Raw genomic sequence first — 6,000 nt, forward strand, 5'->3', positions numbered from 1 at the left:
CACATACAGGTCCTTTTCCCTTCTTTAGTATTTCCTTGGGATATAAGCCCAGTAGTAGTATGGCTGGGTCAAAGGGTATGCACAGTTTGATAACTTTTTGGGCATAATTCCAGATTGCTCTCCAGAATGGTTGGATTCTTTCACAACTCCACCAACAATGCATCAGTGTCCCAGTTTTCCCACAGCCCCTCCAACATTCATCGTTATTTGTTCCTGTCATCTTAGCCAATCTGACAGGTGTGTAGTGGTATCTCAGAGTTGTCTTAATTTGCATTTCTCTGATCAATAATGATTTGGAACACTCTTTCATGTGAGTGGAATAATTTTAATTTCATCATCTGAAAATTGTCTGTTCATATCCTTTGACCATTTATCAATTGGAGAATGGATTGATTTCTTATAAATTAAAGTCAATTCTCTGTATGTATTGGACATGAGGCCTTTATCAGAACCTTTAACTGTAAAAATGTTTTCCCAATTTGTTACTTCCCTTCTAATCTTGTTTGCATTAGTTGTGTTTGTGCAGAAACTTTTTAATTTGGTGTAATCAAAATGTTCTATTTTGTGATCAATAATGGTCTCTAGTTCTCCCTTGTTCACAAACTCCTTCCTCCTCCACAAGTCTGAGAGGTAAACCATCCCATGTTCCTCCAATTTATTTATGATTTCGTTCTGTATGCCTAAATCTTGGACCCGTTTTGATCTAATCTTAGTATGTGGTGTTAAATGTGGGTCCATGCCTAGTTTCTGCCATACTAATTTCCAGTTTTCCCAGCAGTTTTTGTCAAATAATGAATTCTTATCCCAAAATTTGGGATCTTTGTGTTTGTCAAACACTAGATTGCTATTTTTATTCACTGTCTTTTCCTGTGAACCTAACCTATTCTACTAGTGTATTTCTTAGCCAATGCCAAATGGTTTTGGTGACTGTTGCTTTATAATACAGTTCTAGATCAGGTACAGCTAGACCACTGAAGGTGAGCTTTTATCCACATTTACGATTTTGGATATGGCACCTGCCATGTCAAGACATTATGATTTTTGTTTTGGGGAGCAGATTTATTTTCATAATTATTGCTGCTTAGTCTGGGAATTCTCTGAGGCACAAACTAATTTGCTGACTGGAAAGCTAATTCAGATTTGGAAACTTGTCATAAAAATTCATGTAGCTAATTGAAAGTTCATTATAAATGTGTTTGTGAAAGTTAATAAAAGAAAATAAAATATACTAGAGCTAGTTTCTTCAGTTTGAATTGAAGACTGTTAGTGAACCAGAGAGCTAAAGATGCAGATCATTTCCCTAGAATGTATGCTCCAGCCTGATGTGTGTGACAGGGCCATTGAGTACAACTAGGGCATGGCTGGGGGTGACTTAAAGGAATTGCAGATTTGGGGGCAGCTAGATGGCTCAGTGGATAGAGCCCCAGCCCTGAAGGCAGGAGGACATGAGTTCTAATGTGGCCTCAGACACCTAACACTTCCTGGCCATGTGACCCTGGGCAAGTCCCTTAACCCCAAATGCCTCAGCCAAAACCAAACCAAATCAAACCAAACCAAACCCTAGAGGTTCCACTTAATATAAAGCAAAATGTCCTGACCACTAAAACACAGACCTGACTGCTTTGAGGGCTATTGAGTTTTTTTCATTACTGGAGGATAATGTAGATATAGCATGCTGGAGTTCTGTACCAGGACTGGAATATAAAGTGACTAAAAGGAGAGCAAAGACACAAAGCTATTTAGAACATAAAATATTACTGCTTTGAATAGCTGTGAAACCGATGCCTATAGATGTATATACACACAGTATGGGCAGAGGTCTTTGTTTGTGAGTCCTTTGTTAAAAACATCAGTACATCTCTAGAAAAAAAATGAATTGTGGGGAAATGGAATTGTACCGGATTTGAAGTTAAAACCTGCTTTGAAAATTTTTAATTATTTTTCCTCTCATGCGGGGAAAAAAGTAAAACGAAACTTATATGCATAGTCAAGCAAATCTGATTCTTCCACTGACCTAGTCCAATAAATAGGACTCAGGCTGCACCCCGAGTCTATCACCTTTCTGTCTGGAGTTAGGTTGCACTTTCATCATAAATCTTCTGCAGGTGAGTTTGGTCATTCAAGTTCAAGTCTGAAAGACTTGTTTTGACAATGTCAAAAATACAGGTTTTTCCCTTGATTCTCAACCCTTTGTATTAGATCATAGAAATCTTTCTAAGTGTCTTTGAAATCATTTCTCTTATCATCCTTCTTATATTTCTTATAGCACAATGGCAATTCCCTTATATGTTCATATACTGTAATTTCTTCAGTCATTCCCCATGTGGTCAGTATTCCCTTAGTTCCCATAAAGTAATTGTGTTTTTGTTTTGTTATTTTATTAAAAAGGAATTGTTATGTTTTTGAACATTTGGATTCTTTATTTTAGCAGTATATTGCATATATACTGATAGATAACAGTATATATTGTTTTATAGATTGTTAGATTGCTAGATCAAAAAAGGATGCATAATTTAGTCCCCTTTGGTACTCAGTTTCAGAGTAATTCCCATTGTGACTGATATGGAATAAGTTCTATACAATGGCACATTAATGTATCTGTTCCTTACAACCTCTCCAACATTGGTCATTTTCTTATGTATTTATATTTTTAATTTGAAACAATGAACATTGCTTTCTTTAAAAGCTCCTTGATTGCTTCATCTGTACTCTGGGTTAGACTACAGGATTTCTGGGATGCCTTCCAACTCTTTTCTTCTGTGATTGGTTGCAGAAGAAATTTAAGATCTGTGCTTCCTGAAGGAAGAGGCTTGACTTTTCATTCTGTCCTGTTACATTTTCAGTGTGGTCTTTTGGATGTATCCATTGAGAGGTTCTACCATTCCCTGACACTCAAGTTAAAGTTAACTCCATCTCCATTTCGATTTACCATCCCAGCAAAACTGATAAGCCTGTCAAAATGTGGGTAAAGGTTGAATCAAATACTGTCAGGGATCTTATGATTGCATACCACGTATATGCTAAATTATTGTCTTTGTACCCGTCTTTGTGAAATTCTCCTTCTCTTTGTCAACTCATTCATGTTTTTGTTCATTCATTTCAGTCATGTCTGACTCCGTATGACCTGTGGACCCTAGCACAACAGTACTGTCCACGGGACCCTAGCACAGCAGTACTGTCCACGGTGATTTCTTGGCAAAGATCCTGGAGTGGCTCACAGGTTCAGTGACTTTCCCAGGAACACACAGCTGGTAAGTACCCGAATGTGCCCTAAGCCACCTAGCTCCCTCATTAAACTTGTCCATACAGCTGCTTCCAGACCAGGTTGAAACTTGCACCAGGAATCTTCTGACTATGTTGTATTTCTTTTTTTTTCTTTTTTTTTTTTTAATTTTTATTTTCAAAAAATATGCATGCATTATTTTTTAACATTGACAATTGCACAGCCTTGTGTTCCAAATTTTCCCCTCATCCCCCCACCCTCTCTCCTAGATAGTAAGCAATCCAATATATGCTAAACAATATTCAATATATGTAAACATATTTATACAATTATCTTTTTTTTTAATATTATCCCTTGTATTCATTTTTCCAAATTATCCCCTCCCTCCCTCCACTCCCTCCCCCCGATGACAGGCAATCCCATACATTTTACATGTGTTACAATATAACCTAGACACAATATATGTGTTTAAATACCATTTTCTTGTTGCACATTATTAGATTCCAAAGGTATAAGTAACCTGGGTAGATAGACAGTAGTGCTAACAATTTACATTCTTCCCAGTGTTCCTTCTCTGGGTGTAGTTATTTCTGTCCATCACTGATCAACTGGAAGTGAGTTGGATCTTTTTTTTTTTTATTTTATTTAGAATTTTTTTCCACAGTATATATCTATGAGTAATTTTATTATGATATTATCCCTTGTATTCATTTTTCAAAATTATCCCCCCCTACCTCCACTCCCTGCCCTAGATGACAGGCAATCCCATACATTTTACATGTGTTACAATATAACCTAGACACAATATATGTGTGTAAATACCATTTTCTTGTTGCACATTAAGTATTAGATTCCGTAGGTATAAGTAACCTGGGTAGATAGACAGTAGTGCTAACAGTTTACATTCATATCCTAGTGTTCCTTCTCTCGGTGTAGTTATTTCTGTCCATCATTGATCAACTGGAAGTGAGTTGGATCTTCTTTATGTTGAAGATATCCACTTCCATCAGAATATATCCTCATACAATATCATTGTTGAAGTGTACAGCGATCTTCTGGTTCTATTCATTTCACTCAGCATCAGTTGATGTAAGTCTCTCCAAGCCTCTCTGCATTCCTCCTGCTGGTCATTTCTTACAGAGCAATAATATTCCATAACCTTCATATACCATAATTTACCCAACCATTCTCCAACTGATGGACATCCATTCATCTTCCAGTTTCTAGCTACAACAAAAAGAGCTGCCACAAACATTTTGGCACATATATGTCTCTTTCCGCTCTTTAGTATTTCTTTGTGATATAATCCCAATAGCAGCAATGCTGGGTGAAAGGGTTTGCACAGTTTGATAACTTTTTGGGCATAGTTCCAAATTGCTCTCCAGAATGGTTGGATTCTTTCACAACTCCACCAACAATGTATCAGTGTCCCAGTTTTCCCACATCCCCTCCAACATTCATCATTATTTGTTCCTGTCATCTTAGCCAATCTGACAGGTGTGTAGTGGTATCTCAGAGTGGTCTTAATTTGCATTTCTCTGATCAGTAGTGATTTGGAACACTCTTTCATATGAGTGGAAATAGTTTCAATTTAATCATCTGAGAATTGTCTGTTCATATCCCTTGACCATTTATCAATTGGAGAATGGTTTGGTTTCCTATAATATCAGGGTGAGTTCTCTATATATTTTGGAAATGAGACCTTTGTCAGAACCTTTACTTTTAAAAATATTTTCCCAATTTGTTACTTCCCTTCTAATCTTGTATTGTTTGTACAGAAACTTTTTAGTTTGATGTAATCAAAATCTTCTATTTTGTGATCAATAATGATCTCTACTTCTCCTCTGGTCATAAATTCCTTCCTCCTCCACAGGTCTGATAGGTAGACTATTCTCTGTTCCTCTAATCTATTTATGATCTCATTCTTTATGCCTAAATCATGGACCCATTTTGATCTTATCTTGGTATATGGTGTTAAGTGTGGATCCATATCTAATTTCTGCCATACTAATTTCCAGTTTTCCCAACAGTTTTTTCCAAATAATGAACTTTTGTCCCTAACGTTGGTATCTTTGGGTTTGTCAAAGATTAGATTACTATAGATGTACCCTTTTTTGTCCTTTGTATCTAATCTGTTCCACGGATCTACCGGTCTATTTCTTAGCCAATACCAAATGGTTTTGGTGACTGCTGCTATATAATATAGCTTTAGATCAGGTACACTTGGACCACCTTCCTCTGACTTTTTTTTCATTAGTTCCCTTGCAATTCTCGACTTTTATTCTTCCATATGAATTTTGTTGTTATTTTTTCTAGGTCATTGAAATAGTTTCTTGGGAGTCTGATTGGTATAGCACTAAATAAACAGATTAGTTTGGGGAGTATTGTCATCTTTATTATATTCGCTCGGCCTGTCCAAGAGCACTGAATGTCTTTCCAATTATTTAAATCTGACTTTATTTTTGTGGCAAGTGTTTTGTAATTTTTCTCATATAATTCCTGACGATTCTTTGGTAGATGGATTCCCAAATACTTTATACTCTCCACATTTGTTTGGAATGCAATTTCTCTTTGTATGTGTTGCTGTTGCATTTTGTTGGTGATATATAAAAATGCCTAGGATTTATGTGGATTTATTTTGTATCCTGCCACTTTGCTGAAATTTTGAATTATTTCTAGTAGCTTTTTAGCAGAATCTTTGGGGTTCTCTAAGTATACCATCATGTCATCTGCAAAGAGTGATAGTTTGATTTCCTCATTTGCTACTCTAATTCCTT

Source organism: Sminthopsis crassicaudata, chromosome X, assembly GCF_048593235.1.
Source record: "Sminthopsis crassicaudata isolate SCR6 chromosome X, ASM4859323v1, whole genome shotgun sequence".
NCBI classification, from domain to species: Eukaryota; Metazoa; Chordata; class Mammalia; order Dasyuromorphia; family Dasyuridae; genus Sminthopsis; species Sminthopsis crassicaudata.